Raw genomic sequence first — 27,962 nt, forward strand, 5'->3', positions numbered from 1 at the left:
AACAGTGAGAAAGAGAAATAAAAAGAAATTTATCAATAGATAAAAAGAAAAGATAAAAACATTATAAAAACAAAGATAAGTATAGATAAAAACATTGAAGACATCAAAACTTCTTTAAAGTTGCTGTAATTGTACCCACTGTGCAGCAGTACCACTAGGAAACAAATGGCATGTTTCCTGTGGCTAAATGTTTCTGCGTATTTAATTTTGAACCTGAAAAAGAGAGAAGGTTTCATTAATCTCAAACTGTGTTTTTAATTTAAAAAAAATTATATAGACTTATCTATGCTAAATAAGTCTGTACAAATAAGCTTCGGATTGCTGCTGTCAACAAACTGACCTGACCTGACTTGAGTGACACTTTGAAAGCACTTTGAATTGCCTTGTTGCTGAAAATGTGCTATATAAATAAAATTACCTTACCTTACCTTACACGAATCACAAAACTTTCCATTGCAGTTTCGGACAATACAAAAATTTCAATGAAGCTGAGAAACCACTTGATTTTTTTTAAATTGGTGAGTTTCCATTCACTTAGTTTGTAATTTCAAGTTGTGCAATGTTATGGCCAATTGACATGCAGCTATTCAGAACCTCTGTAGTGTCTTTGGCTCTGTGCCTGTTTCACTCTGAAATAGATAACGCTCTGAATCTGTAAATTGTGTTTTTGCAATGAACCACAGATACGGTCCTTGATAGTGTACTGCGATTAACCTGTTTCTGGCTCTCAGGACAGATAGACAAAAAACTGTGTTCGTGTGCATAGACATGTGTGATTTTGAGCATTAGTGAGCTTTTAGTCTTAGGTGGTTTGTTACAATTCCACACCCTCAATTACTAATTTTTGTCCTTTGTCAAAAATATTATTGAATATTTTCTACAATACCAAATTTGAGTTGTACATTTCAGTATTGCTATAATAAGCTGAGACACTGCTGTGTTTCAGTGAACTTAATAATACCCTTTAAGGCAATACATTTCCCTTGAAAGGTGTCCTTGAGGCTTATCAGTGGCCAAGATAAAATAATTTTGACATATCTAATTTTACTTTCAAATGCATTGTTACAATGGACTGTGCTTACAGACATTCACCTTGTTAATAGCCATGCCTCCCATTGTTTGTTTGATAATACGTATATCTGAAACACTAATGTGGTCTGATGGATATCAGGGTGATTTAAGCTCTTTTAAAGCCCCAGGGGTTCCCTGGTTAGACTTTGCGTGTGAGCGCGTTTCATATTTGCTGCGTCTGCCCTGGTAGCTGCATGGTGTTTTATCAGAAAACTTAACATTGACTTCTGCAATTCCCTTGGACCTGAAGGTCTGGAAGAAATATTTATAGTTACCTTGCTGGTACCATGCAGTGATGGATCATTAGTCAGCTGGGTTCTGTTGATTAATCTAAATATATCTGTAATGTTGAGTCTTTTATTTCTGTTGTTGCCTCAGGCATAATGGAGATGTTCAATTGCTAGGCTTTTAAAGTAATATTTTTTGTAGTCATTTGGGCACTAACATCTCCTACAAAATTGGTCATATGTTTTGTTTGTCACCAAATTTGTTCCATTCAACTCCTTTCTTTTGATACCCCAAAATCTATCTGTTGATCACTGAATAATTCATTCATTAAGAGAGATAAATATGAATATACTTTTATTCTAACAGCCAGTTGCATCATTGCCCAGCTTTTACTCTTTACAACTTAATAAAAAAAACATCCTTATGTGAGAAAACATTTTTTCTCTGGTATAAAATCTAAATTTTCAAATCAACTTGGAGTTGCTGCAATAATTTTCTATTTTTTTTCCAAAGCTTCTCTTTTGACAGCCATGTAGAAATGACAAAGATTTCCTAAAGAGCAGATTTATTCGCAAAGCATTTCCACTGCAGTGGATTTTTCCATCATAATTTTTAAGATTACCGTTCATATTCTTACTGTATTTGAATGAATTAACACAGCAAAAAAAAAACTGCCAAGGGCACAAATGTAATTGCAGTGTAGGTGGTAAAGCCAAGCAAATATTGATGCATTTAGGAGCTTGGTAAAAAAAAAAAAAAAAAAAATGTCATATGCGTTTTTCATTATTTTTGAACTGCTCATTTTCCCTCCAAGTAAACAGTCATGCACAGTTATTATGTCATTGTTGGAAATGGATAATTAATCTTTGGATGATTCATAAGCTAATGTCTAAAAACTGAACCTGAGAAACACAGGCTCTAAAATGTCTCCATAGTAGTAGGGTTGTGTCATTGCAAAACAAAGAGCTTTTTGCCACTGAGGGCTGAAGGAATGCCGCAAGGTATTACGAGTAACAGTCTCAGACAGCTGAAATTAAAGTAGGAACTACAGTGATCTCCTGTTGTGCAAGAATAAGCAGAAAGGAATGTGGGTGCATTGTGGACAGCTGGGGATTTCTTCCTTAATATCTTGTGTTCCAGGTTCTTGTTCTGCAAAATTCCTGCTCTCTAGTAGATTTATCATCCAGGGCAAGGCAGCAACCCTTATCTTTTAAGAAGAGAATATTGCCATCCTTGTTAAAATATAACAATTGTTCACTGAATCATCTTAAGTGTCGAGTAAAATTTCTTTATTTTTCCCCGCATCAGTAAATACATACGCTGTGCTATTTTAGATGGTGTGAAATGCATAAAAATCTCATGTTTAAATGAGCTCAAGCCTCCCTCAATATCTAAATAATAGATTGGCTGTAGGTGCTAATTAGCTAAATGTGAGTGCATTAACAAATGCCAATAGTTATTTTGATTTAATTACCTTTCAGATCACACAAACAGGACAGAAAGGTTATCTTATTCAGCAATTTATCTTGCTAATGCATAAAAAGAAACAACAAACACATTACTGAACATATTGAATCAAGTAGGATTTGACTATTTAAATATTCCGCCCAGAAAAAAAAAAAAGAAAAAAAAAGATGCCCCTGTATGATCGGGTGGGCTGAGCTTTTGTGTCTTTTTCTGGCAAATGTGCACACACACACACACACACTGACGTGCACGCACACTGCCATACTCCCACATGCAGTTTCATCTTCCTTCCCTATCTCTCACTCTGGAATCGTCTTACTTCTCTCACAGGCAATCTCTCAATCCCTCTCTTTTTATTAACCTCCTCCTCTTCTGCAGCCCCCTGTCTTCAACCTGCTATCTTTTTTTCTTAGTCCTTGCTTCTTCCTCCCTTCTCTCTCTCGCAGCCGGTGTGTTTTTGACCAGCTCTCTCTGGGGGAGGATGTGTCTCTGTGGCTCTGCAGATCAGTAAAGGACATCCTCTCAGTATAATTCAAGTCAACCTCGGGCTCCTGGTGCTCCAAGACGCAGCATGTGTGACAGCTCTACAGAGACAGCCAGGAGGAACAGACCAGTCTGATCTGCGTGTACGCGTGCGCGGATTTGTAAATACGACAGAGAACCGGAAAACATGTTTAGCCAACAAAAGGAGGTCAATTTTGAGATGCGAGGACATTTTCCTGGTCCTCATGTTTTGTTTTGTTTTGTTTTTTCACTGCTCTGAGTTCTACTGGTCAGGTTTAGAGGTACAGTGGGCATTTTGGTAAGGAATGTACGACTAATGGGTAGGGTGAGGGCAAGAGTTACTGCAAGTCAAAGATGCAATTGTTAAAATTAATAGCTGTCAATAAAATGTGCAAAAATGTGTGTGTGGGGGCGGGGGTAGAGTGTTGGTGTTAGTCGGTGAGAGGGGATGTGTATTTTATTCAGGCATCTTTTCAACACCCCTTTGCAGTTGGTATGAGTTAATTTCACCCTGACAGCAATCAAGGCCATCTATAAATCTGTGATGAGGAGCTGCCATGTTGATTAATTTGTGTGAATGCAACTCACATTTATAGGGGAAGGTTGGTGCTACTTTATAAATCATTACATAACATATGTGTTAGTTCTTTTTTTGTTGTTTTTTTTGAAAGGTCAAAGTAGGGAATCTAAATTATCCTGAAGGCATTATTGAACACTGCCCTTTTCATGTGTGTGATGCACACAAGGGAGTTGCCTTCAAGCCACAACACGTCAGGCTCTTCACATTAATATTGCATAAGAGAACATTTAAGGCAGAGGAGTCGACTCGTTCAAGAAAAATGTGCATCCTCAAGCTGTAAATATTTTTTTTTGGCATTTGCAGGTTTCATAATCTTTAAAAATGACAATCATAATTAAATAACTACAATACTATTTTTTTTTATTTAATTATTGTGATTATATATTTCACAAATATTAGTATGTAGGGTTTTTTTTCACTACTCAATTTTATTTTTTGCTGGCATTTAACTACTTTTAGACCCTCCTGAATTGTTTTCTAGTGCGAGAACGTATAAAAATAAAACCTACAACATATTGCAAACATCTGCAGTAAAGTGACTTAAGCTGATTCAGCACAAGTTAGTTTGACTGGACCTGTTCCATGTTTGCAACAATATTAACTTTATGTAAATTAATATACATGACTGGCTATTTTCTGCAGTGATTGCAAATAAATTAATACAAGTAGATAAACTAATAAAGAACTAAAATCTTAAGTTATTTGATAATAGAAACACCCTATTCTTTGAAACTAAAAAAACAATTTTCAGAGTTGATAACATGATGTCATTGACAAGAGACTGTATGGCTGACTGTTGACAGGATGTGCTGGCAGCTAAGTGAGGACACACAGAATGTGGTGTCCTCAGAAAGGGAGGTTTGGAACTGTGGCATGCTTGAAAGAACTTCACTGCTGCTTTCTCTAACCAATTTTCCATCCATTGGATAACAGGATGTATTATTCACAACTGCAGGCGCACACGCAAGCGCACATGCACACACACACCAGCAAACAAGATATAGCTGTGTTTTTGTTTTTGACCAGCTCCATTGCAAAGATCTCTAAATTCTCCTGAACAAACTAGCAGAGAGCTGAAGCTGTCATGAATGTCTGATTTAAAACCTATTACAGTAGTAGAAGTGGTGAAGACCTCCATCAGTCTTTGGCCATTGCAGCTGTTGGTTATCCTGGAAATCAAATATTACTCAAATATTCTGTATCTCACACTGAAGAAGAGATACAATGTAACTCAGACAAAATTGTATACATACTTAAAACAATGATTACAAAAATGTTCAGCTTCTGATCCCCAAAACTACTGGAGGCTTATGATCCTGAATACATTTGTCATTTTATATGCAGTATCGCATAAAATGGCAAATGACAACATAAACAGAATTAACTGCTTATATGCTGCAGGGTTTTTTTATCCGTTTACATTTTTTTTCTTCTCTGTTGCAGTATAGTAGAAATATTTTAAAGATTGTCATTTTTTATTTATTTTGTTAAAAAATTACAAAAAACTTTAAAACCACAAACTTGTGAATTTGTAATCCTGTCGATGTCCTAAACCCAACTTTGGGGTCATAATTAAAACACAGTTTGACGTCAGCATTCCCTTATTGTTGCATTGTAAATTTTCCATGTGTATGACATGTGAATAATATATTGTTACAATAATTTTGCCAGAGTGACACCCTTTCTTTAACAATATGGGAATAATAAGAGTTTGGCAAAATAAGGGTTCAGTAGAGATATTGCAAATGAAAAACACCTGTAAATTACCTTTTGCAAATTGTCTTAGGATATGTTATTCTTTCCACAAGTCTGGTCTTTTTTATGTTTGATTCCCTCAAATCAATAAACCTCTTAATTTAGTGAGCGGAAAGGGAGGATCAACAAAATCGATAGTATTTAAGGTGACCCTGACTGCTTGCAAAGTCCCATGAATGCTATAAAAACATCTACATACAATATCTGCTTTGCTCTTTGTGGTTCGTGCTTGAAAGAACAAGTCTTACATTATCCAGACACGTTTATGTCTTTGCACATATGTCTGCACAACAGGTTTTTGTGCAATCTCTTTATGGTGTCTTTCACACTCACACAGAACTAATATTGCCACCTGGTGGATAAAGCATATACTATTCAATCATCGCATAGTTTTCTTTAAAGCAACAAATCAACAATAAGGATAACCTTTCACATGGATGATGACATATTTCGCATGAAACATATGTAATGTGGCACAGTATAAAGTAAATTTTAACCAACTCTGAGCCTATGTGGACATATTAACACAAATCACCAACACAGCGTCACACTACTCCAGATGAATCTTTTGTACTTATAAGTTCAATGTTAGTTTTTTTCCACTTTACTGGTGGATATTCTCAACAAAAGTTGACCCTCTCTGGTCACGTCTGTGTGACATTCTTTTATTTTATTTGTCATAATGGTCTCTGAGTCACTTTTCTGTTAGCTCACCTGGTAGAGTTTATGATAAATATAGCAATTATGTATAAGGTTCTTCCCATTCTCAGTTTATTTTTACCTTCAATTAACATAGAGCTACTTCCTGCTAAATGGTCACTTTAGTCTTCCATCATCATTGTCATCATCATCATCATAATGACACTGGCTGTGTCATCATGTTAGTGGATGGTTGAATCTTGGCTGATTTTTTTTTATATTTTTCAATAAAATGACTTTGCCTTACTTTCTGCGTTTGTAGCTTATATTTTAACCTGGTTGGTATTGATTTGTTTTTTGTGTAACTTGGCAGGGTGGTATAGATCTACCTGCTCATCAAAAGCTCAGCAGGTCAAAGTGGTGATGCTGTGAGGCTTAGTAGAGCCATATATAGACCAGAGTCAATGTCTGCATCTATGTTTAACAGTGGCTCAAGAATTTAAACCCCCGCTTTTCTGCAAATCACAGTATGTAGAATGCCAAGCATGGTAAAGAGTGATTTGCCATGTGTCATGGCATACTGTAGTTCTGATATTGCTAATAAAGCCATTTCAAGCTGGCTTGAGTACTGATTATCCCAAAATAGTCTTTCCCTACATCTGTATTTAATTTGAGCCATGGTGCTATTGGTAGGTCAGCTAACACCATAGGCTATTTGCTTTGCTTATCAGCATCTCAATGTCCTTCTTGATTCCTTGCAAGAAAACAGACTCTCTCACCCTTCTTTTAAACTTTGCACTGCCGATATGTCCTTCATGTATCGGCAGCATTAAAGCTTGTGGGAACATAACTCCACCATTTTTTTATTCACCTGGCATCCACAATGCTGAGGTTAGCACTGACATTTTAAAACGGTGATACATTGCAGATCTGTGTTGTTTGCTGTTGTCTCAACTATCTGCTTCAACTTTTTATCTAAAACTGGCAATGGACAACATTACTTGTTGTAGCTGCTCTGGAGATGGTCCCAGTGACAACCATGTGCCTTCCTTGGGGTGTGGATAGAGGAAGTCATACCTCTACATCTTCATCATTGGACACTGAGTTCATGGTGCCATTTTATTTAGATTCTTTTTAACGATAGTAAACAGTGGTTGGTTATGACTTCAGTGTACAAGATGAAAGTCCATACACACAGGTGTGTAACTGCTCTAATCCATAAGCCATTCCCAAGCATGTTTTTTCAGTCTTTACATGTCTAAATATAAGCCACTGTCTTCTGTTTACTTTTTACAAGGTCACACAACCAGGCAACTCTTCTTCACATCTTTATTCAAAATAACAGTTTCAAACATTATCCTAAAACGCTATCTTTCAGAGCCAGGGGTCAAACTAAAGGGTTGAAGGAGCAATGTTATGTTTTTTTTTTTTAATATTGTAACATCTCATGCCGTACAATTTTGTTATACTTGCAGGCAAAGCATTATGCTATGCAGCTCACTCTTTAGTAGAATTATTGCCAGACAGACAGACATTAGTCAAAGCCATAATTTGTGTTTTCACATTAGATTTGACAGTGAAATACTCTGGATCCCAGAACTGGTTTAGCAGAACATTCCAACTTGGGCTATTTTTACTGAGCAGTTTATGTAGTGTGATATTGCGCGGCACTGTGTTTTATGTAATATCATATGGATGTGTTTGCCAACATGCTTTTTTTCAGCCAAAACTTTCTAAACTGTACAGGAAGAGGTTGAAACTTTAGATTCTTCATACCCCAGGCTGTCCAATTACACAATCACAGTATTTTTCCTTAGTGCAGCGATGAGACAACAGAACCTAAAAGCAATTTAACAACTCAATCTATTTTTCCCCTCTTCTTCACACACCTCTCCATCTAATCATTTACTGCCTCACTGCCTTAAGATTATCTGCAGCTTTAACATCAGCAGATCAAGCTCCTACCATTTTGCTCTCTTTTCTATCTGGCATATACATATCACTCTCAAATAGTATGGGAAGCCGTTGTAGGCAGGAGAAGCAATTGGATCTGTGAGGTCATTTTGTCTGTGATCTGAATAATTCCTCTAGATTTCTGGAGCAAATTGTAACTTCCAGTGGACACCAAACAGGACAGAAAGCTGTGAACATGCAAAAACAACAGGAAGAAAGATGCCAAGAATGTAGATACTATCAATGTTACCACTGTTCCTTTTAACCACATTTTTTGAAACTATAAGTTTTCAATATAGCTTCTTTTTAGAAATGCAAAGAATCAACTATGGTGTGACAGTTGGAAAAATGTGAACAAAAGCATGATTGTCAAGGTCAGCTCTGACATCTTTACACAGATAACAAAACTATCCTGACACAATGGGAAAACATTTCTGGATGGATTTTTCACTGCTTCCACCAAATAAACCAATATCTTTACTTCATTGTTTTCTCAAGTTATACGCACCTTTGATTTTTTTATTTTTATTTTTTCACAAAAACAAATCATTAAATGAGAAGCATAGCCCCGGTGACTTGTATGGAAATGTGTTCCCCCCACAACAACTATGAGAACAAAACAGTACTCACAAGCAGGAGCAATCACAGGCCCCTCCTTCGGTTTTCTTCTGTCCTCCTGTGCCGTCAGATACTGTCACCAGCTTTTGTCTCGTGCTTGACTGTAGGCGCTGCTGTATGCGGAGCAGAGATGTTCGCAGCTCAAGATGGTCAAACGCAATAGAAGATGCGTCATGAGTGACATCCGAAATCTCCCTACGGTTTTACATTCTCAGACCCGGCCCCTGGAGAAACAGGAGCACAAGAGAGAGACAGAGAGAGCAAGAGAGTTGTGAGTAAGAATGGGCCTCCTCTTCCACATACAATGAAGGCATTGAAAAAAAAAATGGAACGAGCAGGATGGCAGCTGGGAGGAGACGCTGCCATACTATAACAGCCAGTGGGTCATTGTCAGCCCTGTGGAGTGTGACAGATTTCTGTGTTTGTATCTGGACAGCTGTCAGTGAAGATAAACACTGAGAGTTAGTTCTTTGCATACGTTACACACCGCCTCAGGCCTCGTTCACACCGGACTAAGACCACACCAAGACATTATCAACCAACCAGAACTTGGATGGGTCTTTGAGGGTTCTTGGGGTGTGTCAAGAATGCAATGTTCTCCCCATTACTTGTGAGAAAAGTTAAGCATTCAACTTCAGTGGTAAGATTGTGGTGGTTCATTATTGTGGTAATAGCATATTTGAGTTCTCTTTGGAGGATTTTGGGAGCAGCAGCCACGTCTAAAATAAAGTCATGGCCTCAGGCCGGCAATTCTCTAGGTAAAGCGGCTGTCTGCAGAAAGGTGTGGCGTGCTCTCCATGGCTGTTTACCAATATCTTTAGATTGAAGTGGGAGTGGTGTCCCCAGGTGGTCTGGAATGTCCTTCAACCATATGACCAGGCATCAACTACTTGGTTTTGGATTAATAGCCTCAAAGCAAATCTCCTAAAGTATCTAAAACTAATTGTCCATAATCTCCTCACCAATACACAGGACACAATAATTTGGCCCCTTGCTCAGAGATGCACTGGGCTCTCCTGCATCCTCTCACTCTGCCAAAAAAATTATAAAAATCACTATAATTTTTTTTTATACGTTAAGTCTGAAACGGATGGCGGAGGTGCAGAAATCTCTTTCATGTATAGACAATTTTTGTAGATTGCTAGGAAACATTTTAGTTCACATGTGATACGAGCATTAGTGATAGACAGCTTTCTGAAAGAATTTTGGTAGCATCCGGGTACCCATGAATGCTAGCTAGATTAATGTGTCTTAGATTTGACGCAATCCGTCATTTGGTCATACATCCCAAATACCACAAGGCAGTCTTTACCCGCTGTGATAGAAGAATAAAGGAAAAGTGATGAGATATTTCTTTTTTGCTTTACTGCAATTTCAAAACAACAAGTACACATTTATAAATTCTTATTATAAATGTTTGGATATGTAAATATTCTTTTTAGCCTCTGACACACATAACTTGAAGTAATCTTAGGATAATCATTAATCACAATGCCCGTTATGTCCTAAAAACCTTACAGGCACGTCATCAAATAGCAATGTGACAATTTATGCAGCATATCAGCTAATAATATTTGCCTTTAATGTAATGCGTATCCTCTGGCGATAACTTCATTCTAAAAAATGTCCATTTGGGAGAAATGACACAAACATACCAGCTGCAATGCACTCTCACTCCAACACAATTCCTCTGCATGACTCCCTCAGCTACCGCTCTCCATTATTGATGAGACTTCCTCTGTGGGTCTCATCTGCCACTGTGCTGGCTGCATTTGCTTGTGGGCAGCCACTGTGGATGTAGAGGGGGACCAGCTGATGCCACGCGAGGAAAACCAAAAGGGGTGCGCACATTAACAGCCTAATGACAGGATGTCATCTAGCGCTGCATGCCACATTTGTTATTGGTTTAATCTAAATTCAATGGGGTTGTCATCAAGGGGGAAAGTAATTACCTTCAAATCCACAGGGGAATGGCCTTTGTACGAGTCCAACTGAATTGTGAATACTCGCCCTGAGCAGCGTGATTTAAGCATACTCTGCTGTTCCAAATCACAGGAAAGGAAGAAATCATGTGGGGAATGATTGTAGGGCAGAGCGAAGAAAAACAACTTACAAGGTCATCCTTTTGGGTAAACTAAAATGTTTTATTTATCACGCCGTGTGGCAACAAAAACAGACAAAGACGAACATTTCTGCAATGTCAGCTGTCGTAAATGTATTAGGTACTATACCGACTATCAGCTCAAGGGACGCTGAGGAAGGTGTCAAAAGACTAAACACCTGCTCCTCCTACATGACAGGGAGCAATATATCACTCCACCACCGATGATATTATTTCATGTTCAAAACACGGTTGGTGTAGTATCTCTATTACATCTCCCCCTCAGCTGCGGCTTTATCAGGGTGGATCCTGAATGGTTATTAAATCTGAACATAAGAGTGAGGAAACTTTGAAATGAAGGGAAAAAAAGATAACTAAAAACGGATTAAAAAACTGAAATATAAAAAAAAACAAAAACAAAAAAAAAACAGCAATAAATGCAGTGTGAACAAACCAGGGAATACAAATGAGAGTGTATATCAAGAATAAAAGGATTATGAAGTTTCCTGCAGGTTTTTCCAATATGGAGACCTACTCCAACAAGAGTAATCCTTTTATAAGGTGGAGTAAACAACAAAAATAGGCACAGGATGTCAGGCTGTGCCACTGTTATGTACGAACCCAAAATCTCTTATGCTTTGCTTTAGTTGATGTTTTCTGCTTACATTATTTAAGGTACCAGTAGTGCAAAGAAATAATGAATGTTTTATGGTGAAATAATACCCATTAGTTCTGTCAAAGAGTTTGGATTTTGTAAATCCAAAAACTTACCAATCAAAATGTCTGTAAACCATAAACAGCATGGTGTTCAAGGCTCATTAACATCTTTATGGTATAGGAAATATAGACTGATATCTATTTGTTATTTTGGAGTGGCAGTAATTTGTGAAGTAAATTTGCACAGAGTGTAAATTTTCCTGTGGCATTAAAATCCGCAGTGCTCCCAGAAATGCCTGATGTATTCCGAGCAGAGAAACCTCAGACAGCAGCAGCTGGCTGTAACACTGTTCAACCACTGTTCTGTCATGTTCTGCTCTGTGGCCAGACACTGAGCACGTAATCACACCAGAGCATGTGCGTGGGTGCATCCACACTTTCACACACTTTTTGAAAAGTTCACACTGTGCAGGAGGATGTGGTGTGTGTGTATGTTTTTTTTTTTCTTGTCCGTGGGCTGACCATGTCAGTCTGTTCATCTGACATTGACGGACGAATGGACAAAGTCTGAAAATAGAGGGTTGGATAGAGGGAGCGGAACAGGTATTGACTTACTTCACACCTACTTGTAACTCTTTCGAAAAGCGGTTGACCTGTTCCACGCTTATTTTAACCAGAATTTTTTAAAATATAATTTTATGTACTTACTGTCAAAAGATTATTTTCCACAGCTACTTTGCAAAAGAAGATCATAAATGAAATAAGCAAGGCTGCAAGTATGTTGTAGTGACAGTGCCCATTTCACTCTTCAGCTGGGAGATACAGTGCTTTGCAAAAGTATGCAACACAGTATTCTACTATTAATGTGCAGTCACAATAGAGAAAAGCTGTTGTTTTAATCTTATTAGTTATTTGCATTCTCCACAAGCCAAACACAGCAGACATGTGGCACAAGGGGCTCTGAAAAGATGAGACCAAAGGTGGATTCTTTGCCTGCAAATTCTGTGTGTAGAAAAGAGAACTAACTCTGTACATCACCCTAACGATACTATTTACACAGTAAAATGGGGTGGTGGTGATATCATTATGCCGTACGAAAAGAGTTGGCAAGATGGATAGAGCTAAAGTTGGGGCAATACTGGGGGGGAAAAGCCTGCTAAAGATTGCAAAAGACTTGAGACTTGAGTCAAAGAATTACTTCCCTATGGGACAGAGACCTTCAGATAATGGCGCTTAAGTGTTCTCTTAAAAATGCCTCCTTTTGTCCCTCATAAGGGCAAAAGAGATATGTGCCCTTGCTTTAAACCTGCTGTACACACACAAGTGTGAAGTCCTACTGTGCAGACATTGGACTGAAAACTGATAATGAGAGTTAATGGCTGAAATTGCCTTCTGCCTAGCAGTCAATTGCAACGATTTCTTGCTGAAATTATTGCAATTACAACTAGTGCTGTATTTTGAATGTATATCTAAACTCTTATTGGGTGCTTCACTCTGCTGCACACTATATGCACCTGTAGCATAATCAAATCATTTTAATGCCACAAACTAACAAGAAGTAAACTTTGCCATGACGACACCATGACCTGAATAGAGAACCCATCAAACATAAGCTATTCTCTTCTAAAATGTTGAGGGCACATCGGATAATGCCCAAGATAACTGAGCTGAGCCGGTGGCCTTCTTCATTCTAAGGACATCTGTCATGGTAGAGAAAATTGCCAGGTTTTCCATGAAAGAGAATTCAGCGATGCCTCTTCAACACGGCTCTATGATTAATTCAAGAATGTCACTCGGTGGGTAAATGCTCCTTTATTCTTGTGTTAGTGGTTAATATTAATAATGTATGGCCGGGTCTAAGTTCAACATCCGTCTTGGCAAAGTTCGACATGGAAAGGTTTCACCAGCTGTGCATGCTTGTCAACACATCCCTTCTTTCCCCCTCTGCCTCTCTTTCCACTTCAGGCTAACGACTCTATTGCTTTTCCTCCTCGACTGCTCCTGGCTCCAACACATACCCCTGATGGGAAGATGTGGGCCATCAGCAGTAATTGGAGGAGTTGTGCTGGGTGAATTTCTGTTGCAGGACGCTGCGACGTGATCGATTCGGAGAATGCTGGAGGTGGTGTGGCGGTTTGCAGACCCCCACAGCCCCATGACAGTTCAATGGAGCTCGTGCCACAGAGCGTAGAATATCCGTTTACAAGAACAATCGTCAACTGCAGGTCACCATTGAGCCCTGAGAGCTCCCAGCTATCCAGTTAAATCATAATTACCCATTTAGTCCATTATCATCTGGGAAGAGGTGCACTGAATTTAATGTTAGCATTTCATTATACTCACATTAAAGAATAAAGGAAATGTCAGAGGCTTAATGGCAATGATGTGATATAATTATCTCCAAGGTGATTTATTTGAAAGATTTCTCAATGATAATCTCTTGACACCCTCATACTTTCTGCGAGATACACAATCTAATTGCACACACACAGTGTTCAGCGGCACAATGAAATAGCATGAGATGTGACTGATGGGTGCAGCGAAGGCCTCTCTGAGCCAGGATGATTTGCACATTTGTGACAGTACACAGGCTTGTGTCTTCTCATCACAGCTTTGGAGAACAGCCTTTATTATTGTCCTCCTGTTTTTTGGGAAGGGGGTGGTTTTCTCTCAAGACTAAAACAACACTGCACTGAGCTGAGGCTGGTCGCCGGTTGTCATGGCAACACAAGGCAGCTGGGACTAGTGGTGTTTGAAAGAACAAAAAAAAATGTCTTGGCAAAGGTTAAATCCAAAGAACAATTTATTTATACCACGCTGGTGCATTACCCTTTATCACTGCTGGGGTTTCATTACTTACTGTAAGGGACTCTTTTGACAACCCTCCCAGGAAATACCAAAATGACTTTAACAGCTTAGAAGGAGTTTATTTTCCAAGATCATTTTATTGAGAAAATGCACTACGGGAGCACAACCAAACTTAAAAAAAATAGTTGAACCAAAAACTGGTACATAATTCAAATGCAAGTCTTCCAGGAGTGGAAGAACATCCATCCATATATCCATACATACATACATATTAAATGAGCACATTATTGAGTGATTACAACATTTCTTGAGAACTTATGTTAAGCTGATTGGCCTCTACAGGCTCTAAGTACTTCAAGATTCATCATCATCTACCCTGGACTGTTGTGTATGTTCTACAATTAAGCCCACAATTATTCATACCCATAGCAGAATTAGACTTAAAATGATTTTTATTGAACCAAAAATTTGAATTTGCTTGTGATGCAACATAGGTCAACGTAGACATGTCTTAAAACGTCAAGATTCAGAGAATTGTTTCCTCTTATCTACATTTTGTGAAAAAGTTGTGTGTTGAAATTAATTCATACCCTTCAATGATCAAGGACATGGATGCACTGTAAAATCCAGTAATCAAACCCTTCTAATAATTGTAAGTTAATGGATGGTTTGTCTTTGGCGATGAGCTCCACAAACAAAAATCACTGCTCTTGCTAAACCTCCAACACACACAATCTTTAGAAATATGGTCTCTAAAACCCCAAACCCAGCACCTTCTCACCACAAGGCAACAGTGCTACCAACTTCATCACTGTGCAGTCTCTCTCTAAAATATTTTCCTTCAAACAGCTGATCTCACTTCAGTTTTTAAATTGAAATTAAGGTTTCTCTATTAAAAGCCCATGACTTTGTTCATAAGTACAAAAAAAAAGCATTAAAGACTTGTTTATGATAACCCTAAAATCAACTGTGGTTTCAGAACTTCCTGTTGAGACCCCTTGGGGATTCACAGCCAAAATACGGGGGAAAGTCATGGGTTTAAAGGTAATCCCCTGTAAAATCACTTTGCTTCCCCATTGCCAGACACAAACACACACATTCAAAACTTACACAAGTTCTGGAATATTCAGATCCCTGAGTGAGAATTTCTTGCCTGAGCAAGAGCTGTGGAGCTGTACCAGAATAACGGCAGAAGCCTGAAGGTGCTTCAGCATGAATAAGTCCATCTCTGGGGTTTTAAACACATAATAGCTGGTAGCTGTGTCCCGCAGGAACATATCACTACTCCTCAGTCTGTTTTAAATGCCGGCGGGTGGAAATTCAGTTTCAGGCATTACATTTTTAAAACACCGCTGGTGAGCCAACAAAATTTACACTTGAACAATATTGAATCTGTCAATAAAATCTGCCCAGAGCTGCTGTAGAGTTGACTTTTTTCCCCTTCTGTAGTGCTTTATCCTTGGAGTGACTGATATGGAAGACTAGTGTTGATATTTGGAGTGCCATTACACTAATAGTGCATTCACTGCCAATGTGAAGCAACCACAACCTTTCTTTAGATGCCTTTCATCTTTGCAGCTGTCGCTCAACTTTCCTGGCTCATTTTCAGTATGAGTGATGGTGCAAATCATCCCACGGAAATAGTCAAGGAGGGCAGTGAGTGCTGTTGTTTGCCCCTGAAAACTCGGCCCATCATGTCTGATTTACAGCAATGCAATAGTATAAATGGGTATTGTATTGCGTAGTGTAAATGGTCAATGCCAGACACTTTAGGAAACTTTGAAGATGATAGGATGGTTCAGGACTATAGCTTTCATGGGCTGGATACTGCTGTGGCAGTGGCTGCATAAAAGGAAGTGCATGCTGACTGAAATCCTTACAACTTAGTTTCATTTGGTAAGGCTTTTCTTAGTAGTATTTTATTTAACAAATAGTCCATTTAGAATCTATGTTCATCCTGACTGAGATATTGAAGGTATATCAATGTAGTCAATGAGCACACTGTGTATGCTCACCCTCAGATTTGTGTTACTTCTCAATATTAGCAGGCCATCTTGGTTTCGGACTCAAAATTATACCCCCATCCCTGTGTGAAATACTGAAACAAAATAAAACTAATGCCTGAGGAACTTCCTGAGTTTTCTCATTAGTAACAAAGTGTTGCCTAACTCCTTCAGGTTGCTGAATGTTTCCCTCCACCTGTGTGCACTGACTGCCTTGAACAAGGCCGTAGCTGCTGGTGCAGTCAGGCAAACAATAAGAAAATCCCTCCAGCTTGCTCTCATGATTGAATTCTGCGCAAGCTGCAATTAGATCGCTCCTCAAGGAGGACTCCTTGACACCCCTAAAAGGTAATACTATACTTTGGATCTATCAACACAATCACATGGTTCATTCTCCTTGTTGTCATAATTACTGCAGCTCAGGGAAATTGAGGGGCTTTTGTTCCTGTAAAACTGGGGTTTAAAAATATCTTGCAGGGAAGAGTGCCACCGGGAGAAACATGTCCTGAAAAGATCAGTGCTTCTGTGAAATATATGACAGTATCTCTTACACTTGAGCCGCTTCTCCATTTGTCAAGTCTCACGCTGACCGTTTAATGTCTGTTTCCGTTCTGGCCCAGTTTGGAGCATTTCCTCACTGTGAAGGGTGTGACTGTAGAGGGGAATATGGGTGGGCTGTTAGCGCGCAGAAGCTGTGGTTGGCTCTTCAATTATGTTGGCAGCGACACTCGGCAGTGGAGAACCTGAAGGTTGTAATTGTGATGGTCTAAGCACAGATATATTATTTTCTCTTACAGAAATTGATTGCTGCTCCAAGCATACTACACATTAGTTATTTTGCCACACATATAAACATATCTATATTGTGGCACTTATGTTTTGAACATAGCAACCCTTTGGACTAAGGTAATGCAATCAAAAGATGTAAAACAATATCCACGATGAACTTTATTTCAGAGAAAATTTCCAGAAAAGAATTATATGCACATCACGCCGAACTAATATTATGTAGTTTCGGAGTTTCCCACTAGACGTTTTAAGCTATAGCTTTTGTCTTCTGTCAGAACGCTGACCAAAGCTACGCTGACCAGAGGTACATTGACCAGAGCTACACTGCGTCTTGCTTCCTGATTGTGAACCCATTCTGCAGACGTGCTTCTTTGCAAGGCAGCGACATCATGGTGGCTCCACTCTGAAAGTTGACACCTGTGTGCCTGGCGATGCTCAATATTAAACTGATAAGTACGCTCCTCCACAATTTGCAGCTCCTTGATAGCAGATGGCATGTTCATTGATCCACTGTGGTGGCTGAAATGTTGTTTGGAGTTTGCATGCAATATTTCTGTATGTATGTCTGTCCGTCTTATTTATCTTTTCCATCTTATCAATCTATTTATCTCATCTTTCTTATCCATCTATCTTACTTATCTTCTTAGAAAGCAGTTGCGTGTGTTTCTCAACAGAGGAATGTACTGACAGGTCAGATCAGAGCCCAGAAGAATGATGAAGCTGAGTCCTCCATCTGCCAGCGGCTGGCCGGACGCAGCTCTGTCTGGTTCACTCAGCCGTGTTTTCGTATTTTAAGAGTGAAATGTGAACTCTGCCGTCCTATTAGCATGATGCTTCCTCCTTAGTCACGTCTAAATGGTGCCAGCCCTGGTCACTGCGGAGGATGTCATAAGATGAATCTGAGTAATTGAGGCAGTCTGTCTTGATTTGATGCAGCTACGGTCACTTGGAGAAGGACACTTATTCTCTCTGTTGACTGAAGATCAAGGAAAACTTTTACTCTGAAGAAATGAATGTGTCTGAATCCATACGGGTACATTCCAGGCCACCATACAGTCAATTTATCTGACAGAACCACAGGAGGCTGATGTGTCTATTCCAAAATGAGAACTTTTTAAAATGCACAGTTGAGCACATTTTGCACACCCCTGAGGCTCTATATGCTGAAAGCTCTAAAAAGCCCTCTACAAATATGTCAAATGGATTTGTTCATTTCATTGCTAGTCTGGGCCTCTGCTTAAGGCATTAACATTAAGTTTTTTTCCTCATATCCTTGGACTGTGAACTGTTATAGCATAGCTCAAAATGATCAAGGTGACAGGCCATGATTTGGACTTGAAAGAACTCTCCTGCTAGTTTTCCGTAAAAGCCTGCATGAGAAAATGAAATTATATCAGTTTCTTTGTTCCCTCCACTTAATGGCTGCCAAGGGGTTGATTTGTCAGCTCGGTCCAAGAGAAGACCTTCCCTCTGTCTAAATTGCAGGTTGGATTTTCCTCTCATACGGAAGATCCTCTTCTAATTGCCTCTCCTAAAAAGTATCTTGTGAAACAGCTGCTTTAATGAAGAGAGAGAGAGAGAGACGAGCCAAGCTAGCAGAGCACGTTACAAACATTCAACTTGGAGGTATGCTATAATTGCTGACCACAAAAATGAACTTCTTTGAAGTATTTCAAAGGTCCAGAATCCGTCGGGAAACAGTTGATGCTAGATGAGATAAATCCTGTGATCTGCATATTTCACTGCACAGATTAATTGCAGGACACATTCCAAGTCTGATTATCTTGCAGAATCTAATTACATCTCAGCTGTGCACTTCAGGTCCCTGTCTTGCTTTAATAATGAAGGTGTATCTGGCGTGAATGGTTGTTTTTTGGAACTAAAACATTAAATAAACAAGCGCACAGAGCATCTGTGTGTGCACGCATATCTACAAGTCTTCTACAACAATGTGCAGCTTCAGTGGCTAATTGATGTTGAAATAATTGCTATTTGGGAACCAATTTGTCAAGCTTAGACTGGATGTTCACTCAGGCAGTGTACGCTCATGTGGAACACTTGCTTAAGGCAAAAAAAAAAAAAAAGCCAGTTTCCTGAAGTGAGTGATGGGATTTGCTGGAGCAACAAGACCTTCAATTTTTCACAGTGTTATCACAGAGAAACTTACATCTGTGAGGAAGCCTGACATTAAATTGGGGGTCATGAAGGTTTGATCTCAAAGAGACAGCTTTAAGATCTGTTCGGTATTTACCGCATTTAACCAGAGGGAAACGGGTTCCTCAAGTAGAATTGGTTACTTTACCGCAAACTCAAAAAAAAAATAAAAATCTGACCCTTGATCTCTTAACATTATTATTTTCCAAAAGCAGTGAATTTACAAAGAAGAAGTAAGGAAAAACTACGTCCCCGTCAAAATGTTGGAACACAGCCTGAAAAGAAACCCATCTGTAAGATATTTAGTGTGGCGGTGGCATAAATAAGACTAAGACCCTAATTTAATCTAACCCAGTACATTTGGATTTCATTGTCTTAAAATGTTGTGTTGTGTAATACTACTCCACGCCAGTAGGTGGAGCCGCTGACAAGAATGAATGAGAAACGGTAGGAAAAGTAAGAGAGACATTAAACAAATGCACCGAGCTGTTCAAGAACGTGTTTTGCTTCCACACCATTACATAAATGTCTTTTGTAACTGCAATAAAACAGTTTAAATATTACTGCTGTATGGGAGAAAACACTTCAGGTTATCCTAAAAATATTTTTTAATTACTATTTTTGCCATTTCGACCCTCCTTTTCCACTATTCTTACTCAAGTAGCACATTTTTAAGTAGCTAGTGTGACATTAGCCCAAGAAAAACAAACATACTGTTCCTTCCCTTTCTTTTTCTAAAAGCTCTTTTAATTTTACATATTATATGTCTGCCATCTGCTTATACACCACCACTCAGGCAAACACAATTCCTGGTTAATTTCAGACACTTTGGAAGCACTTGAAAAAAACAGGAATGGAAATTGCCTGTCTTAAGTTGAAGAACATATCAATTAATTATTATAATTAATTGTACAATAAAACACAACATAATGTGAATGGACAATAGTTCTGTATGGCAAAATAGCTTTTCACACAATTGTGTAATTTCTGTAGGTAATAAGCTTACTTTAAGAACCCTCCTCCAAAAAAACAAACTGCAGTAAACAATGAATATGATGGAAAATATGAATGCCTATGAGAAAATACAGCACATAAAATGAACCACTTACATCCAACACATGGCAGATTCTCACATGAACGTTTTAATTAACCTCAAATTTATAATTTAGAGTAGGACAACAGGTGAGGATATGTACAAGTTACAAAACACAGTAATTTTTAAACTAAACACTAACAAGAATAATTCTGAATTCAATAAAGCAGACAATAAAAATAATGTAAGCTAAGCATATCAGCAAAATCCAATAAATTCCCAAATGAAGCTGCTTTGAGCACTAAACAGAGCAATTAAACAGCCATGTCTCTGTAAACAAAGCTAAACTTGGTTAGAATGCAATATCGTTTGTGATTGTTCAGTATCCTGAGCACTCAGCAAAAACTCCCAATAACACATGCAAACATCAAATCAAACCAGACAACATTTACAAATTGATCTTCATAAGACAAATTCAGAGAAATAAAAAAACACTTTAGATTTCACCTTGAATTTATAATAGGATTTATACTGGAAAGTTTGAAGCTTTTATTTTATTTATTTATTTATTTATTTTTTAGGACAGGGTCAATTTAAAATTGAAATGAAAACCACAGTCAAAGGCAGTTTGCAATTAAGCTAATGCAAAGTGTGTGTGTGTGTGTGTGTGTGTGTGTGTGTGTGTATGTGTGTGTGGCACACACATACACACACACACATAAGCGTTTGTCTGAATAGGCACAGCTGATTACATTCCTTTTTTTCTAAGCAAACTTATCAGCTCAGGAGAAAGAAGAAGTTTTAAGCCTTTAACATTAAAATTACATCACCCAAAGATTTTCTTTTAAATGACACCGGGTCACTTGTAGTGTCAGAATAACCAGCACCAATAGCAATTCCCTGTTTCTTAGGATCTTTCTGGCCTCTTTTCATCTCTCAAGTCCTTTCATGTCATGTCACATACTTCTCACCACCTAATACAAGACTTGGCTCCCAACAAATCTAGCCATTATTACACTGTCTAAAACTATATAAAAAAATGCCACAATTTGATGATGTTTGTAAAACCTCATTCAACTTGCAGATGGTCCTGAGATGCCTTGTTTAGGCAGGTGAATAAGGAGTTAGAACAATCCAATACCGAAGGCACAAATGGATGAAATACAACTTCCAAATTGGATTGCGAGTATGACCATCGAAAGCAAAATCAGAATCAAAATTTACCCCAAACTTACCAATGGAAGACATAAGATGTCATAAGATTGGCATAAGATGCTAAATCGACCAAGGTTTTCCATTATTAGAGATGTATGCTTTTCTGGAAGACAAACAAGAGTTAGAGAGAGTTTGAGAAAATGTTTTGCCATCCAGCTTTTGACACAATCAAAGCACTTCTGCAATGATTATGGCTTTCAGCTAATAAATATCCAACATCCAGTTTCTCAGAAAAAGCGAAATACAACATAGGTGTAATAAAAGATGTTTCTTTAAAATGTCAGGCTAAAGTTTCTTCTTGTAATTACTGTGAAGATTGCTGATTTGACAGCTTCCCCAGCAGAGAATCACTGATTGAGGAGGTCGTCGCTGAAGAAGCAGTTCAAAGTCCAAGGTTATTAATGGAAAGTTGGGTGGAAGGAAAAAGGTGTGGTAGAAAAAAGTACATAAGAAGCAAGGATAGCTGTGGTCTTAAAAGGAGCGATAGAAAACCTATTTCAGAGTTTAGGACTTACATGGTGTGCAGCTGGATTAAGAGGTTTAAGAGCCACCACACAGTAATGTAGGACAGTTGCTTGAGGTCCAGTGTGACGTTTCCACTGTCAGAACAGATTTGACCGTCGTATGATATGTTGGTGTTTTGCACAGCCATCTACCACCGTATTTTAACGCGTTTCTCATAATTCCCTCCCATGTCGAGTTTTATTGGAGCTGCTGATTCCATTTTCCAGCTGGTCTTGGCACCTTCCCACACTGAAAAAGCACCTACTTTAATGCCCATGATTGATGAGATAAGATTAAAGTATTATTGTCCATAGAAATGGAAATTCGATTTACATACTCTGTCACACGTTTCTTCTGTAAAAAGGCACCCTGAATCGCCTCTCAGATGGCAGGAGTTCAAATTCACTGCTCATCAAATGAGCTGAGCCCATAGAGATTATGTCTGTCACTTCTACTGCCTTCTTTTCGCACAGCTCAGTAAATTTGTTCTGCACTGAATGACTTACAATTGGCATGATTGGCCAGTAAACAAGTCTGATTGAACCTATGAATCAATGGGGGTAATGTCAAAATGAGGAATGAATGCAAATGTGGACCAAGGTCTTAGCATTCTATCACAGCTACAGAATGATCAACCCCATGGCATGCTGCACTAATGCAGTCAGTAATGCAAACTGAGCCCTGATTAAGTAATGCATGCTACACACAAAACATACTTTAGCAAGCTCACATTTCTGTATTCAAACTCCTTTGAGTTTTTGGATTTAGCTGTAAGCCATAATCATCCCACTTGTAATTTATCACTCTGACTTCAATGCATATGTAATAAATTGTTTTCACCATTTTAATGGAATCGCTGCAATGAATTTGCTTGTTTTTTTCAAATATGTTTAACGTGTCGAAACAAATGAAAAGAGCACTGATGTAGTTGGACATAAGATGCTGCCTTACATACTGCAAAAGACAGAAGAGCCCAACATTCACAGGCTCTCCAGACATAAAGTGTGAAGTGAATGCTTGATGTTGGAACTGAACGCTGCTTTCGGCCTCTTTTGTTTTAAACTTTGAATGTATATTTTGACTACTGACAAGTCAACAAGTTTTAAACTCTCCATTTATCAAGGCATACTCTTACTGACAGGACAAACAGTAGCTGCTCCTTCAGCACAGTAAGCCACTCTCTGGGAGGATAAAGATATACAACTATTAAGTTTGACTGATGGTTGAACAGTGTCTTCTCTACAGTTCCAATCTGTTTGCCTATCAATGCTGTAACGGTGAATAAGACATTTTATAAAAAACTGTCTTTTTTCAAAGGGCTGCTTAAGGATTTCATTGATGTCTGCATTCCTCATTCCTGCTGTTAGTGCATCTTTTCTGCACCCTTTTTCCCGTTTTAACAGATTTTTTAACAGCTTCTGGGTAATGCAGGCGCTGCCTCACAGATTCGCATGCAAAGTGTCCTTTAGGCCGACACGAGTCTGCGCAGCATCCGTCAAGCACCTCTGTCTTCCTTCTCACTGCTCATTTTTAAATAACTACTTGGAGCCCTGCTGAGCACAGCCCACAGCGGACAGAGCGATTTATCATGCCGTTCATTGGTCACGACAAAACATTGAGTGCCTTTTTATAAGCCGTGAGGCAAAGCTAGCAGCCAAAGAAGAAAATATAGCTTTAAAATAAGCACCTTTTTGCCCTCGCTGGGACTTTTTCCAGTGTTCCTACCCTTTTCACACTGCAGAAAAGGTAGTGGTGCTCATTTTTCACAGAGGCCACCAGACTCCAACACGTTGTCTGGTTTTGATGAATAGCGTAAGGGTCTCTGTCCTTACTCTGCCATCCATCAGCTGCTGAGGATGTACAGCATCAAAGACAGACAACTCTTGCCACAAAAACTGCACAACTTCAAGAAGGGATTTGACACTCCATACTGAACTTAGCGTCTTCTCGAAAGACCCGGGTGGAGTTCTGGTTGAATAGGATTCAATTCTTTTATGTCGATTTTTTTTTTCCCATTACTTCGACTGACTTTGAGGCGAAGTTACTTACTGGATTTTGTGTGTGTGTGTGTGTGTGTGTGTGTGTGTGTGTGTGTGTGTGTGTGTGTGTGTGTTCTGCCCATTCAGCCATTTGTAAGGTACACATTTGGAACTTTTTACATTTCATCATGTAGCAATAACAAATTTTCATCTATTTCACTGAGCTTGTATGTGGTAGAAAGACACAAACTATGATTGTTGTAAAGTGGAAGAAAAAGCATACATTGATTTCTTGATAGCATTGGTGGCTACAGTAAATTTGGGAACATGCGCTCTGTTCAGATTAGACCAACATTTATTTTATACCATGAGAGGTGAAAACAAACACTGCACATCACACTGTATGCACTGTGAAACACAACAATCCTTAAATAAAGCAGTTAATGGCCCTAAACTAACAATCAAAGCTGCTAGGAAAAAGTTTAGATTAAATTGTCTTCAGGTGTTAGGCACTTTGGTTCATTCTATATCCATTTGATAATCTAAGACTAAAAGTCTCTTCATCCACTCTGCTTCAGCTTGAGTTATTTGAAGAGGAATGGGCAAAACATTTTACTCTCTAGATGTCCAAAGCTACAAAACAAAGTTCAAGCTACTTGCAGATGCTACTGCACAAAAAATGTGACTGTATAAAGAAATTACTAAACAAGACTGAATTTACATTTTACAAAAAGAATTAAAAAATAAATAAATAAATAAATAAATAAATCAAAACTGTATGAATGCTTTTGCATGGTCCTGTAGAATACTGTCTTTTCATGCATTTCCAAAATGTATACCACTGATGCATCATTTTCTGCTTTAAAGTAAGTATATCTCATACAAATGCTAGTTTATGAATTAATGTCATGCGGTATACAAATCTCAACACAAAAAGCCAAAGTGCTGGATCCCTTTTAGGCTCTGCTTGATGTACTCTTGCCTTTTTTTTTCTTTTTTTTTCTCCATCCGCAGCACAAAAGGTTCTGAGAGCATTTCACTTGTATGTACAATGCGAAAGCCCTGTCTTTTATTATTTTGTTCAGTCTGCATCAAAACCGCACACATGTTGTATTTTGAGCCGGATTGATTATCACAAGGAACCGTCACTCAAAAATATCTATAAAGCCAGCAGTGGCCCTCAGATGAATAAAAAAAGAAGAAAATCAACACACAGAGGCTGCCTGTCCCCAGTCCCTGGATGAAATCTTTTGACAGCTCACACTTTTTGACAGCTCACTGTTTTTTTTTCAGACTCGACACAAAATCTCTTGATTACAGAATTGACTGAATTTCTTTAAGTTACTGGCATGTAAGGTCTAATTTACAATGTGGAAGGTGTGACACAATGATATTCGCAGCTTTGTTGCATTTGCATTCATGGCAGACTACCTTTCATAACTCAATATGAAAGAGGAATATTTACAGGAGTAATGAAAACTTTACTACAGAGGTTAACTGCTAAAATGGACCTTTTCTGTCTGAACCTGGCATATCTGGTTGTAGCAATTATCATGATTTAACAAATCTGGCGGTTGATTTTCATTTACATATCACAATCCCATTTATTCATAGATTATGCTACATGGATGACCAACAGACTGTAAAATAAAAAAAATATATATATATTTCAGATTTTAAAGTGACAGCATTACACCAACCAATTGCCTTGTTCGCCCCTGTATTGCCCTGTGAACATGTCAACCAGTTTACCACTTTTGGATAGAGGCATGAGTCCCACTACAACACTGTGGGTGAAGTGGGCATGGATGCCAGAGTGTAAAATAGTATGTATAAGGGGCTTTTTATGTATGCATTTATGCACGTCTCTAACATATTTCAGCACCAATTTAAATGTCTTGAATTTATTCTCAGATGAAAATTTACCTCCTGTGATGAATGCTGCCTGCTCACCTTCAAGTCCAATCAGCTGAAGAAATATTCTCCGAGAAATTCACTGTTGGTCGTCTTTTCAGGGCTACATGCCACCTCAGCAAGGCTTTCAAATACAGTTGTGCATTTCTGTATTTTGTATTTTAAATGTACGGAGGCTTGTTTTAGGGGAGCAGTGAATAGTTTTTGTTTTAAACAAAGAGCAATTTTATTAGTTGTAAATGAGTCAGTCATCGTCCCAGTGTTATTACCATATACTTGCATCCTAATATTAAATTGGTTTTGTCAAATATGGAAAATCAAAATGGTCAACTTATTATTTTATTTTTTTCTTCATTTTCTTGGCTTAGGTAGGAGAAATACAAGCCTGCATACACACTCAATGAGCCTGTGTCTAATAACATAAAAACCAAGCCCTTATGAGTCTGCAGATTGCAGCAGCTGCATAAATCCTCACACATCACAGAAGTCTCACAGGAACAGAGAAGCACAAACGAGCCTCTCATCCCGTCTCCTCCTTTCAGAAAGATGCTGAGCGTCCAGGTTCATGTTGCTTCTATCTAACACCTTTAGGAAATGTATGCATGCAATGAAATATGTGATTAGGGTTAATGCAGTCTCATGCAACAGACACCAAGCATGGCAGGCCCTTCGTGACATTAAAAAAAAAAAAAAAAGATACAATTAATTTTCCTCACCTTGTTATTGTGAATCCTCTGCAGCAGAGATTTACTGCAGGAGCCACTTAATTTTCAAATTGAGATGCATAAGCCTTCTTTTGGATTTCATGCATGTACAATTAGCTATAAATCTTTAGACAAATTGCCTTTTACTCTCTGATGGCTCTGTCTCCCAGATGAGACAGCAGAATGGAATCTGTCCATCATGACATTGCATTAACCTCCCACACACTGGAGGTTCAGCTGTAGATAAGCCTTCTATCGCAGTGGATTCTCTTTCCTTGCTCCCTACATCACACTCTGCGCCCTCCCCACCTACTGATTGACTGCTTTCTCCATGCCTCTGTATTTCTAGTCCAATTAACATTAATGGAGTTTGGACGTCCAGTCCGTATCTCCTGCCAGTCCGCCACGACTTAGCCCCATTTCTTTAAAATCGGGCGATGTTGCAATTATGTTATAACCAAGTGGTGTCAGAGGCACCTGTGTCAAGGTGTTAACCTGTCAGAAAACACCTGTGTATTCACTCCGACCTCCAACCAAAGGCATGGCTCCACAGCTGACACTGTGGCTCAAATTAACCTTGGTGGACACATACAGATGAGGACCAGTGCCTGGAAGGAATAATAATAATAATATTTAAAAAAAACACGAGAGGCTCAGGTGGTGTTAAGGAGCAGGTTGTGTTTCCGAGAATAAAGACGTCAAGAATGGCTTCTCTTAACCTTGAGATGTAACCTAGGGCAAACGGATTTGAGGTAACATTTACTGCCATAATTCTGTTGAGGGGGGAAAAAAAACAGCTTTTGTATTTAAGTGAACATTTGTGCAGAGAATGACATTCTAAGTCAGTCTACGTTTTTTTTTTTTTTTCCTTCCCCTCTTTCACATCAACACGGATTGTGGAGGATGCGGATCTTCTCCTGCCGTTTTTGCACAGCATGTGTGGATTCAGTCACGGCTGGCAGTTTCAAAGGCTTATTAGCTTCTATTGTCTTGATTAGGGTGTAGGTGTACGTTTCACAGCCTGCGTTTCGATTTTATTATCAGTTATTATTTTGATCAGTTTGATTTGGGTGTTTTGCGATGCCTCTTACAAAACAACTGATTGTACAAACAAAAGGGGAAATAATAAAATAAGAATATGCCATTCAGATCATAAGTCATAAATCAAAAAAAATTAAAAGAGATTAACCTTTAAAGCTGTACTGTTATCACTACATGTTAAATACTCTGTGTATGTTAACACAGATCAACAGCAAGCCAAACTCAATGTCATGAGCCAGGAAGCT

The 27,962-nt window shown here is 38.5% G+C and overlaps 1 protein-coding gene across 4 annotated transcripts in view; it reads right to left on the reverse strand.

Annotated features, from left to right (window-relative positions):
- LOC103145365 (galactosylgalactosylxylosylprotein 3-beta-glucuronosyltransferase 1) overlaps positions 1-27,962 on the reverse strand; it is a 99,875-nt gene that overhangs the window by 50,026 nt on the left and 21,887 nt on the right. For 3 of the 4 annotated variants that reach the window (XM_016676737.1, XM_007562771.2, XM_007562774.2), the window contains exon 2: positions 8,828-9,039. The exons of the other annotated variant lie outside the window; for it this stretch is intronic. The gene's annotated coding sequence lies outside the window, so the exon portion shown is untranslated. The remainder of the gene's footprint in view (positions 1-8,827; positions 9,040-27,962) is intronic. 4 annotated transcript variants of the gene reach the window in all.

This window comes from Poecilia formosa, unplaced genomic scaffold (assembly GCF_000485575.1).
Source record: "Poecilia formosa unplaced genomic scaffold, Poecilia_formosa-5.1.2 Scaffold141, whole genome shotgun sequence".
Taxonomy (NCBI): Eukaryota; Metazoa; Chordata; class Actinopteri; order Cyprinodontiformes; family Poeciliidae; genus Poecilia; species Poecilia formosa.